This window comes from Mustela erminea, chromosome 17, assembly GCF_009829155.1.
Source record: "Mustela erminea isolate mMusErm1 chromosome 17, mMusErm1.Pri, whole genome shotgun sequence".
In the NCBI taxonomy this organism is placed as follows: domain Eukaryota; kingdom Metazoa; phylum Chordata; class Mammalia; order Carnivora; family Mustelidae; genus Mustela; species Mustela erminea.
This window is the reverse complement of record NC_045630.1, coordinates 48724179-48738449: the sequence shown is the minus strand read 5'-3', so window position 1 is coordinate 48738449 and position 14271 is coordinate 48724179.

The following is a 14271-nucleotide window of genomic DNA, read 5'->3' as shown; positions in this document are numbered from 1 at the left end:
AGTTGTATCTTATCTTCTTTTACCTCTTTTAATTAATTTATTTAATGAATAATAATGTATTCCAAATATTAAAACATACTTAATGAAGCTCATTTGCTCATGGCCATTAGTCATTAATGTTTCATAGTCATTATTTCTTAATATTTTGTTACAGATTCATGCAGTTTCACATTAGGGTTTGTTCAAAGCAAGTTGAGTGGTTATTCATGCAGATCTGCATCAGTAAAAAAGAAGCATCAAGTAATCCTATCTTTTCAGGGAATGTGAAAAGACATTCTGTCCCCAGTGCCTAGCATAGTGGCCAGAATAGTTGTTGAGAAAATGAATAAAAAACACATGACACTTAAACACTAATGTATACAATGTGAGGTCCTAGAATATCTGTCCCATCCTGCTTCATTTGTATCAGCAGAAGAACTCCAGGCCAGAGAGGAAAAGAAAGACTGCATACTAATAATTATTATAAGGCCATTATAAGAGCTAGAATCTTTTAAATAAAAAGAATAGGCTGAAAACATGGGGGGAATTTCTGCCTTAAAATGAAAATGAATACTAAGATATACCCAATAATATTTGTTCTTGATCTGCTATGTAGGAAACTTAGATCATTTAACTAGACAACCATAAATCAAGGGTAAAAAAAAAAAAAAAAAAAAAACTATAGACTCATTGCAGATATTTGGATAGTGGCTATTTTTTTAAAACATTTTATTTATTTATTTGACAGAGATCACAAGTAGGCAGAAACACAGACAGAGAGAGAGAGAGAGAGAGAGAGAGGAAGCAGGCTCCCTGCTGAGCAGAGAGCCCAATGTGGGGCTCAACCCCAGGATCCTGAGACCATGACCTAAGCCGAAAGCAGAGGCTTTAACCCACTGAGCCACCCAGGTGCCCCTGGATTGTGGCTATTAACTGAATTTTTTCCTTGGCCTCTAGAAGGTGAACAGCATCTGAGCAGAGATTGTCTGATGAGACCTAAAAATTATTCTGTTACTATTTCTCCAATTTTACATGTATACATTATATGATTGGTCTTAATAACAACTAATTGTTTTTAATTCCCCTTGTCTTTAGATTAAAAATAAGGTAGGTAGGGGAAAGGACAAGAGCATCAAATAGTGTTTATTTTATGAAAAATAAAAACAGGAAGAGTCAGAATAGAAAGATAGAAAAATTAAGTTTAGCCAAAATATAAAAGGATGACTAAGAAGTAAGGAAATGATCAGTATTTTATTTACCTGGGAAAGAAGGTTATTGTTTGTTTTGTTTGTTATTTTTTTTCCTTTTTAAGTGAGAAATGTTTGAAACTTTCAGTGCCCTATTGTGAAGTAGAGCACTTGAGCTTCTGGAGGGAAAAAGACTCATTGGGTGGCTCTGAGCGGGGCAGGCTGGGATGCATTGCAGATGTTGACCTTGCAAAGGACAGATTTCTTTCATTGTGATAGTTTTGTCAGACTGTGCTGGTTCACTCTTTGTAGAGTATTAATTAAATGTCACAAGTTATATAAGGATAGTTCTGAACAGACAGAATCTTACTCTGGAGCCTATCATCCGAAGTCATAACAAATTTGCTGAATGATACAGTGACCAACAGTGTTCCACAGAGCGTGTGATAAGCAACCTTACCGGTCTGAGTTCTCAAGAATGCCTTCCCCCATAAAGTCTTTTTAAAACGAATGGTTCCTCCTCTTCCTATGGAGTAGAAGTCAGCTATGCAAGGATATGAGAGTCAAGCTAAACCTTTCATTTTGCAAATCCCTGCAAGGAAAGCAATTGTCGAGACATCTCAGAGGAAACCCATATGGTGAAAGAGAGGAGTCTGGGGGCTGAGGTGGCAGCAAGATGGCAGAAAGGAGTATTTTGAAGTGTTCTGTTTGAAAAGTTTTCAGTGTCCAAGTAATGCACGGCTTCCTAAGCCATGGGACCTGTTTAGATGCATTTAAACTGTGTGTGGAAGCCCCCATTAGACTCTTAAAGCAAAGGGAGTGATGTGATCAGAGATATGTGTTTAAAAGTTCACAAAATAGTGAATTACTGTGAGTGTGAGAGGTAGGGCAAGAGTGGAAACAAAATGCTACATAAGCAAATGGTATTACAGAAATGTAGGCATAGAATGGTGTGAGCCTTTACAGGCTGGTAGGTAGCATTTGACATGGGGAATGGAAGTTTTCAATGATAGGTAATTTAAATCAATGGAACTGGTGATGATTTAAGAGACCAAGTGAGAGTGCTGTGCAAATGATTTACATTTTTTGACTGACATGCTTCTGTGGGTTCTGAGAGGAGAACAGACCATTGTAGTTCTTCACGTAATTGTAGAATACAGAAGAGTTTGTCTTGGGGAAACAGCTTATACTTTAGTTTGCTTTGCTTGACCCAATCCACTCAGTTCTTTAAAAGAACAATCATAGGAGTTTTTTTGTTTGTTTGTTTGTTTTGCTTAGAGGTGAATATCAAATAGCTAGATTGATGAAATGAGGTAGATTGTAGTAAGGGGGTTGATTATTTCATGTATGGATTTCTGATTACTGGAAACTTCCTTTTAAATCCTAGTTCTCATTCCTAATCGACCACTGTATTATACATTTCCAAAACACAAGCCTCTCCTGGGTTCTGTAGACAGATTGGGTTTTTCTTTGCTGCCTTATTCTCTAGAAATACTCTCAATGGATTTTCCTCTATTCTACTTTAAAATCTCTATAAATCTATCAGCATTGATGTCCCCAAGTATGGTAGGGAGATGGCGAGAGGCTTACCAAACGTTTGTTCTCTTCCTATTATCACTCTTTTCTTTTGTGATTAATCTATTATATACATTTCTGCATGCTGGAAAGTCAAGATGACATTCTACAATATTGCCCTCTAGAAGGGTTCTCTTTTTAAGTCATTATTGTTTCCATAATAGTAATAGTAACAATTATTATTGTATGCTATGATAATAGTAGTTACTATTAACTGTATAGTATGTGTAATTTCTATCACCAATACTGGTATTATTTTGCATTACTTTACAGGTTATGATCTCTGATGCAATATTAAATAATAGGAAATTGGAATAAATACCCATAGCTGTAACAAATCTTTCAAAATATAATTATGAAAAATAATGTTTTCAGGGCACCTGGGTAGCTCAGTTGATTGAGCGTCCAGCTCTTGGCTAAGGTAATGTTCTCATGGGTTGTGAGACTGAACACTGCCCGGCTCCACTCTCAGCGGGGAATCTGCCTGAAGAGTCTTTCCCTCTGCCCCTCCCCCTATTTGTGCTTTCTCTGTCACTCTCATTCTCTAAAATAAATAAATAAATCCTTAAAAAAAGAATAATGTTTTCCATAGATTACTTTTGTAGGTATCCTCACTCAAGTTAAACATGTTTTACTTCTAGTTTGCTGTGAACTTGCTGCATGTATCTTGTAACATAAATAGGTATTACTTAATAATTTTTAATTTTAATTTCAGTATAATGAACATACAGTGTTATATGAGTTTCAGCTGTACAATACGGTGATTCAACAATTCTGTACATACTCGGTGCTCGTCATAAGTGTACTCTTAATCTCTTTCACATATTTTACCCATCCCCCAACCCATATTCCTTCTGGTAACTCTTAGTTTGTTCTCTATAAATAGGAGTCTCTTTTTTGGTTTGTCTCCCTTCTCCTTTCCATTCGCTTTCTTTCTTAAATTCTGCATATGAGTAAAATCATAGGGTATTTGCCTTTCTCTGCTGACTTAATTCACTTAGCATTATAGGCTATAGACCCATCCATGTTGTTGCAAATGACAACAACAAAAAAAGATTTCATTCTTTTTAATGGCTGAATAATATTCCATGGTATGTATGTATGTATGTATGTGTGTATATGTATGAATATATGTACCACTGTTCTTTATACATTCATCTATCAATGGACACTTGGTCATCTTCCATATCTTTTTTTTTAAATTTTATTTATTTATTTGACAGACAGAGATCACAAGTAGGTAGAGAGGCAGGCAGGTGGGGGGTTGGGGAGCAGGCTCTCCGCTGAGCAGAGAGCCCAATGCAGGGCTCGATCCCAGGACTCTGGGATCATGACCTGAGCTGAAGGCAGAGGCTTTAACCCACTGAGCCCACCCAGGGGCCCCCAACTTCCATATCTTATCTATTGTAAATAATGCTAAAATAAACATAGGGTTGCATATATCGTTTTGAATTAGTATTTCCATATTCTTTAGATAAATACCCAGGAGCGGATTTATTCTATCATAGGGTAATTCTATTTTTAGAACCTTCATATGGTTTCCAAAGTGATTGCAACAGTTTGCATTCCCACTAACAATTCATGAGGGTTCCTTTTTCTTCACATTCTTGCCAACACTGTTCTATTTTTAATTTTAGTCGCTCTGACAAATGTGAGGGGATATTTCATTGTGGTTTTGATCTGCCTTTTACTGATGATTAGTGATGTCGAGCATTTTTTCATGTGTCTGTTGGCCACCTGTGTATCTCCCTCAGAGAAATGTCTGTTCATGTTTTCTGCTCAATTTTAATTGGATTATTTGTATTTATTTATTTATTTATTTTTGGCATTGAGTTGTAAAAGTTCTTTATATACTTTGGTTACTAACAGTTAGATGTTACTTGCAAATATCTTCTCCCATAATTTTATTGTTTTGCTTACTGTGAAGAAGCTTTTTAATTTGATCTAATCCTTACAGTTTATTTTTGCTTTTGTTTCCCTTGCCTCAGGAGATACAAAAATTAGAAAAATGTTGCTATGGCTGAAGTCAGAGAAATTATTTCCTATGCTTTCTTCTAAGATTTTTATGGTTTCAAGTCTCACATTTAGGTCCTTAATCCATTTCAAGTTTATTTTTGTGAATGGTGTAAGAATGTGGTCCAGTTTCATTCTTTTGCATATAGTTGTCCAGTTTTCTCAAAACCATTTGTTCAAGAGCTGTGTTTTTTCTTCATTGCATATTCTTGCCTTCTTTGTTGAAGATTAATTGACCATGTAATTGTTTTGGGGTTTGTTTTGGGGCTTTTTGTTCTGTGTTCATTTTTGTGCCAGTAACATATTAATTACTACAGCTTTGTAGTATATGTTAAAATTTGAAATTATGATACCACCTTTTTTTTTTTTTTTTTTTTGCTTTTTCAGGATTGCTTGGGCTCTTGGGGTCTTCTGTAGTCCCATACAAAATTATTTTATTTGTTCTAGTTCTGTGAAAAAAATGTTGTCTGGATTTTGATAGAGATTGCATAAAATGTAGAGATTACTTTTAGTAGAGACATTTTAACAATATTTAGTCTTATAACACATGAGCATAGAATATCTTTCCATTTGTTTTTGTCATCTTTAATTTCTTTTATAGGTTTCATAGTTTTCAGAGTACAGGTCATTCACTTCCTTGGTTAGTTTACTCCTAGGTATTTCTTTTCTTTTCTTTCTTTCTTTCTTTTTATTTTTTTTTTTGCAATTGCAAATGGGATTGTTTTCTTAATTTGTCATCCTGCTACTTTATTATTAGTGTACAGAAATGCAACCAATTTCTGTATATTAATTTTTTTTAAGATTTTATTTATTTATTTGACTGACAGAGATCACAAGTAGGCAGAGAGGCAGGCAGAGAGAGAGGAGGAAGCAGGCTCCCTGCTGAGCAGAGAGCCCGATGTGGGGCTCGATCCCAGGACCCTGAGATCATGACCTGAGCCGAAGGCAGAGGCTTAACCCACTGAGCCACCCAGGTGCCCCCTGTATATTAATTTTATACCCTGTCACCTTACTATATTTATTTATCAGTTCTGGTAGCTTTTTGGTGGAATCTTCAGGGTTCTAAATAAAGTATCATGTCATCTGCAAATAGTGAAAATTTTACCTCTTCCTTACTAATTTGGATGCCTTTTATTTCTTTTTCTTGTCTGATTGCTATGGCTAGGATTTCCAATAGTATGTTAAATAAAAGTGGAAAAGTGGGCATTCTTGTCTTTTCCTGATCTTAGGGAAAAAGCTCTCAATTTTCAAAGCCAAATGTTACAAGGATTCATCTTCCCTATGACAGTTCCCTGTGCCTGGAGTACTTCTTGCGAGGGTCTTTTTTTCTCCCCTCTCCTTGAGAGGTATTCCTCCCTCCAGGGTATAGTCATGCAGGTCCATTTAGGCTCTGCTCACATCTGCCCTTCCTGCACTCTTCCGTGTGACCTCTCTGTTCTGCCAGTCCTTGACTTATTATCTGGATTATTAACACCAATATGATTTTGTTGTTACCTAGCTATATCCTTGGGAATACGTGAGCTTACAATCTTCCTACTCTGTCATCTTTCCTAGAAGTCCTCTGAATAGATATTACATTTTATAAATCATTTTTCCTTCATATTTTGGGATTATCATATGATTTTCTCCCTTTGTACTCTATTAATACTATACATTACTTTGACTAATTTTTAACAATTATACCAACCATTCTTTCCAGGAATATATTAAATATGGTTGTAATCTATTATACTTTTCAATATTAGTTAATTTGCTTTGCTTAATATTTGTTTACGATGGTTTTATCAATATTCACAAGGCATTGTTTTATGAATTACTCTTCTTATTATTGATTATTTCAATTTTGGGATCGAGTTTATGTTCACTTAATATAAAATAATTTAGACCACTTCTCTCATTTTCTATTATCAAGAAGATGCTGCATGATCTTGAAGTTATTATTCCTGAAATATTTAGAATATTCAATGATGAAATGATCCACACCTATAGTTTTCTATATCAGAAATATTTTTTTATTGCTTTTTTATTTATAAATATTCATTGTATATCTTGTGGCATTTTTAATGTATTTTGTTATCTAGATTTTCAAGTTTAAAGATTTAAAGATCTTTATAATACCCTAGTATTTTTATTGCCCGTAGGATCTGTAATTATATTGCAGTTTTCATTCTTTATATTGATTATTTATGCTTATATTTTTCTCTTGGCTCATGTGCCCCCACCCCCCAAGGCTTAACATTTTCATAGTCTTTACAAAATCTTTATCTTTTGTTTCATTGGTCCTCTGGCTTATATTTATTTTCTATTATTAATTTTAATTCATTTTTAAAATTACTTAATCCTTCATATCTGGGGGTTCATTTTCTTTTTTTTTTTTTGAAGATTTTATTTATTTATTGGACAGACAGAGATCATAAGTAGGCAGAGAGGCAGGCAGAGAGAGAGGAGGAAGCAGGCTCCCCATGGAGCAGAGAGCCCGATGTGGGGCTCGATCCTAGGACCATGGGATCACGACCTGAGCCGAAGGCAGAGGCTTTAACCCACTGAGCCACCCAGGCGCCCCTGGGGGTTCATTTTCAGTTCCTTTTCTCATTTAGCCTATATGCTTAGATTAGTGAGATATAGTTTTTTTCCTTTTCTATAATAATATAAGATTATGGATTTCCTCTAGATATGCTTTTTGCTATATTTTTCAGATGTCTAATATGTCCTTTTGTTCTTTTTTTTTTTTTTTTATAAACATATATTTTTATCCCCAGGGGTACAGGTCTGTGAATCACCAGGTTTACACGCTTCACAGCACTCACCAAAGCACATACCCTCCCCAATGTCCATAATCCCACCCCCTTCTCCCAAACCCCCTCCCCCCAGCAACCCTCAGTTTGTTTTGTGAGATTAAGAGTCACTTATGGTTTGTCTCCCTCCCAATCCCATCTTGTTTCATTGTTTCTTCTCCTACCCACTTAAGCCCCCATGTTGCATCACCACTTCCTCATATCAGGGAGATCATATGATAGTTGTCTTTCTCTGCTTGACTTATTTCGCTAAGCATGATACGCTCTAGTTCCATCCATGTTGTCGCAAAAGGCAAGATTTCATTTCTTTTGATGGCTGCATAGTATTCCATTGTGTATATATACCACATCTTCTTGATCCATTCATCTGTTGATGGACATCTAGGTTCTTTCCATAGTTTGGCTATTGTGGACATTGCTGCTATAAACATTCGGGTGCACGTGCCCCTTTGGATCACTACGTTTGTATCTTTAGGGTAAATACCCAATAGTGCAATTGCTGGGTCATAAGGCAGTTCTATTTTCAACATTTTGAGGAACCTCCATGCTGTTTTCCAGAGTGGCTGCACCAGCTTGCATTCCCACCAACAGTGTAGGAGGGTTCCCCTTTCTCCGCATCCTCGCCAGCATCTGTCATTTCCTGACTTGATGATTTTAGCCATTCTGACTGGTGTGAGGTGATATCTCATTGTGGTTTTGATTTGTATTTCCCTGATGCCGAGTGATATGGAGCACTTTTTCATGTGTCTGTTGGCCATCTGGATGTCTTCTTTGCAGAAATGTCTGTTCATGTCCTCTGCCCATTTCTTGATTGGATTATTTGTTCTTTGGGTGTTGAGTTTGCTAAGTTCTTTATGGATTCTGGACACTAGTCCTTTATCTGATATGTCGTTTGCAAATATCTTCTCCCATTCTGTCAGTTGTCTTTTGATTTTGTTAACTGTTTCCTTTGCTGTGCAAAAGCTTTTGATCTTGATGAAATCCCAATAGTTCATTTTTGCCCTTGCTTCCCTTGCCTTTGGCGTTGTCATCCTCAAGACAGCATGGTACTGGCACAAAAACAGACACATAGATCAATGGAACAGAATAGAGAGCCCAGAAATAGACCCTCAACTCTACAGTCAACTAATCTTCGACAAAGCAGGAAAGAATGTCCAATGGAAAAAAGACAGCCTCTTCAATAAATGGTGCTGGGAAAATTGGACAGCCACATGCAGAAAAATGAAATTGGACCATTTCCTTACACCACACACAAAAATAGACTCAAAATGGATGAAGGACCTCAATGTGCGAAAGGAATCCATCAAAATCCTTGAGGAGAACACAGGCAGCAACCTCTTCGACCTCTGCCGCAGCAACATCTTCCTAGGAACAATGTCCTTTTATTCTTAATATTCATTCTTTAATATGTTATTTCAATAAAATTTATCTTAAGCTATTCCTTTGCCCCTAGGTTATTTTCAATATATTGATAATTTTCCCATTTGGAGTTTTGGTGACTTTCTTTTAAAATAAATTTCTGTTTAGATTTCATTCTGCTTAAAAAACTAACTTTATATGACTCAGTTCTTTAAAATGTATTGAGATTCATGCTATGTCATATAACTTGTTAATTTTAGTAAATATCGCCTAGGGTTATAAAAATCTTTTTCAGTCTATGTTCATTGGAGGTAGTGTCCTTCATGTGCAATTTAGAACAAATTGTTTTTCAAAAAAAAAAACAAAAAACAAAAAGTTTTTCTAATCTTCTATGACCTTTCTGTTGGTTTTCTGCTTGTTCTATCACTTATTGAGATAAATGATTTACTTTTAAATATTTATTTTAGCAAGAGAGAGAGAGTAGGGGTGGGGCAGTTGGAAAATCTTAACTGAGCATGGAGTCCAACATGGAACTTGATTCCAGGACACCTGAGTTCATGATCTGAGACAAAATCAAGTCAGCTGCTTAACAAACGGAGCCACCCAGGCACCCCTGAGATATATGATTTTTAACAATCTGTTAAGAATGAGGATATGTCAAATTCCTCTTTTTAAAAATTTTATACACACAATACACATATATATGTGTGTGTATGTGTGTGTATATATATATAGATATATAAAATACAATACATGTACACGTTATAAAATACAGTACATGTACATGTATACATACATACACACACAATATGTATACATACACATACACACACACACATAATATATGTATGTATTTCAGACTATGGTATAACATGCATTAAATTTAGAGGTGTTTTATCGTCTTAATGGATCAGTCTTATAAAATGTTCTTCCTAATTTTTAGTGGTGCCTTTGTCATGATGTTGACTTTGTCTCATGTTAAATAACTATGACAGCTTTCATGTGTTTTATGTTTTCATGGTATTTTTTTTATTTTTTGCTTTAAGCCTTTTTTATATTCTCATATTGAAAGTATTTACTCTAAGTGCAACATATAATAGTTTTAATTTATTTTTGAATCCATTCTGATCTTTGTCTTTTTTTTAATTACCTAATACCTCTTTTGTAAGAGCTTACATGATAAATTCCCAGAAAAATTTGTGAATAATTAAGAAATTTTTTTCTGAGAAATAATATTTATAGAATCCATTGATTTCCCTTTTGTTTCATCATCAGGGTACCCAAAATAAATCAGATGGTCTTGTCAGAGTCACCAGGGACCACCATATTGCTCAATCCAACAGCCACTTCTCAGTTTTCAACTTATTTAACTCATCAGCAGCACTGGACACATATAATCATTCTCCCCCTCTTCATTTGGTTCCTAGGACACTTTACTCTCTTGATTTTTCCTTCCATCTCACTGACCACTTCTCAGTCTTTGTTGATTGCTCCTAGTATCTCCAATCTGTAGACATAGGAGGGTCATGGGCTCTGGTCTTTTGTGATTTTTTTTAATCTCTGTCCCTCTATCTTTATTTGCAATCTCTTCTAACCTCATGACTTTAAATACCATCTCTCTGATGGTGATACCCAAATTTGTATCTCTAGACCAGACCTTTCTCCTGAACTTTTGCCCCATATGTCCAACTGCCAATTTGACATCTCTTTTTAGACACTTGTATTACTACTTACCTCTGGCTGCTATACAAGAAAGCACAGTCTACGTGATTTAAACAACAGTTTTGTTTTGTTCTTCTTCTTCTTATAATTCTGGAGGCTAGAATCCAAGATCAAAATGCCAGCAGTGTGGGTTTCTGTTGAGAACTCTCCTCCTGGCTTGTAGACAATCCGTTTTTTTCATGTCCTCACATGGACTTTCCTTTGTGAGTGCATGGGGAGAAAGATCTCTGGTGTTCATCTCCCCATTTTTTAATGAGGTATGATTGGCATGTATCATTATTTAGTTTCAGCTGTACAACATAATTATTTGATATAAGTATATATTCCAAAATGTTCACACAGTAAATCTAGTTAATTTCCATGACTGCACATTGTTACAATTTTTTCTTGTGAAGCTAAATTTATTTATTTATTTAGGAATGTACAAAATGATATTAACTATGTCACCAGGCTATTCATTACATACTCAGGGTTTGTTTATTTTATAACTGGAAATTTGTATTTTTGAACCACTTTCATCCCTTTTACCCAGCCCTCGCCTTCTATCATTGGCAACTACTAATCTCTTCTCCCTAACAATGAGGTCAATTTTTTTGTTGTTGTTTCCAAATTTAAGTGAGATTAATCTTTGTCCTTTAACTGGAGTAGTCCGCTTATATTCACTATAAACAAATATATATTAAACAAGTTCACATTCTTATTTTTTTAAAGTTTTATTTATTTAAGTAATATCTCTACACCCAACATGGGGCTGGAACTCATAACTCTGAGATCAAAAGTCTCATGCTCTTCTGACTGAGCTAGCCAGATGTCCCTCACATTCTTATTTTTGTTTGTTTGTTTTTTTAAAGATTTTATTTATTGACAGAGAGAGAGAGAGAGATCCAAAGAGGCGGAGAGACAGAAGCAGGCTCCCTGCTGAGCAGAGAGCCCGATATGGGGCTCCATTCCAGGACCCCGAGATCATGACCCAAGACAAAGGCATGAGGCTTTAACCCACTGAGCCACTCAGGCACCCCCTTATTTTTGTTTTTTTAATTGCTACATTTTTTTTTAGTTTGTCTTTTCCATTTTCTGTTTTTGTTTCTCCTATATGATCTGTTTCATTTCCTATCTTATCTTCTTTCAATTAAGATATTTGCAAATATATATTCTTTTCTCAATATTTTTTCTCTATTAACTATAATTTCATTTGCAGGAAGAACTACAACATGATGTAATTTCTGGAAAGTTGTTTGGCATTTTTCCCCCCTGCTATTATTTCTATCCAATTCTCTTTTTTTTCCTATGCTTTAAGATATCTAACCCCATATATGATTATGATTTGGCATGTCCCACATAGATCTGATTGTTTTTTCTTTATTTTCGTTTTTTTTCCTTTATGTATGACAGTTTAATTTGTCCTCACCTATATTATGCTTTATTAAATATTTCTTTAGCTGTGTCCCATCTGATATTTTATCAAGCAAATGAGTTTTTATATACCACATCTCCTTTATCCATTCATCTATCAATGGACACTTGGGCTGCTTTCATATCTTAGCTATCGTAAATAATGCTGCAATCATGTATTAGTGCATGTATCTTTTTGAATTAGTAGTTTCATTTTCTTTGGATAAATACCCAGTAGTGGAATTACTGGATCATATTATATTTCTATTTTTAATTTTTTGAGGAATTTACATACTGTATTCCACAGTGGCTATACCAGTTTAAAACATTTCTATCAATAGTGCACAAGTGTTCCTTTTGCTCCACATCTTGGTCAACACTTGTTACTTCTTGTCTTTTCAGTTCCAGCCTTTCTGACAGGTGTAAGGTATTATATTATTTTGGTTTTGACTTGCTTTTCCCAAAAGATTAATAATATTGAGCACCTTTTCATGTTTCTTTGTTATCTGTGTGTCTTCTTCAGAAAAATATCTATTCGGGTCCTCTGCCCATTTTTATTTGAATTATTTGAAGATTTTTGGTGTTTATTTGCATAATTTCTTTATATATTTAGTATATTAACCCCTTATTCGATATATCACTTATAAATTTCTCCAATCAGTAGGTTACCTTTTTGTTAAAAATCTGATTGTTTTTGAATAGGTATATAGGGTGAAATATGATTGAGATGATAAAAAAAATCTTTAGAGTTTATCTTAACTACTGGATGAGATTGTATTCTTCAAGGTTAGATTTTAGCAAATAATTAGAGTAGAGAAAGGTATACTTTATCAAATAGGAGAATGAGTTTATTCATTGGTTTGAGTTTTAGGGTAAGTTGGTCTATTTTGCTTTCAATCTTACTCTAAAGCATAGTCTTTTAAGGTCCTTTCAAGAACCCTGCAGTGTTTATCAGATTCCTGGTTCCCTTGGTGGGTCATTAACTCCATTTCTGAAGTCCACATAAACATATAAAAATGTTGTGAACTTTTTCAACTTCTTAGACTCTCTTCAGTCAGAATTAGTAAATATTTTGATGATAAAATGAAACCGAATACTTTCTTGATCTCAATGTCTTTCTTTTCTTTTCAGAATCTTGGCTCCTGAAATAGTTGTTCTGTGGGTAATTCACTGATAACTTCAAATAATAGTGTTCTTACTTTTTCCAGTTTTTCTAGTTTTATTGGTGGGTGGGCTTGTCAGTTACAATGTTATCCATTATAGGCAGAATTCAATGTTTTACCTTAAATATTCTAATTCAAATATTACAAATGCCTTTATTATTGAAACCATAGAGCTTAACATTATTATTTTTTAATTTTTTCTATTTTTTAAAAAAATTTATTTGAATTCCAGTTAGTTAATATATAGTATAATATTAGTTTCAGGTATTTGATACAGTGGTTTAGCTCTTCTGTTCAACAGTAGGTGCTCATCATAGCAAGTATACTCCTTAATCCCCATCATCTATTTTTCCTAGCCTCTTATCCACCTGCCCTCTGGTAACCATCAGTTTGTTCTCTAGTTAGGAATCTGTTTCTTGGTTTGCCTCTAAATCGCTTTTTTTTTTCACTTTGCTCGTTTTTTGTTTGTTTCTTAAATTCCACATATGACTATAGTCATATGGTATTTATCTTTCTCTAACTTATTTCACTTAGCATTATACTTTCTAGCTCTGTCCATGTCATTGTAAGTGGCAAGATTTCATTCTTTTTATGGCTGAGTAATAGTCCATCATATATATATATATTATATATAATATATATTATATATAAACATATTATTTATATTTATCTATATATAATTTAATATAAATTATAAGTATATTATATATCATAAATATATAATATATAAATATATAATATATAAATATATGGATAAATAATAGGACACACACATATATATATATTCATTCATCATACAATGGATGCTTGGGCTATTTCCATGGTTTAACTATTGTAGATAATGCTGTTACAAACATCAGGGTGCATGTACCCCTTTGAATTAGTATTGTTATATTCTTTGGGTAAATATCTAGTAGTGCAATTGTTGGATCGTAATGTAGTTCTATTATTAACTTTTTGAGGAACTTCCATACTGTTTTCCAGAATGGCTGTACCAGTTTGCATTCCTACCAACAGTGCAAGAGGATTCCCCCTTGTTCAAGTTCTCACCAAACTTATTTATTTTAATAGGAAATTTAAATTCAT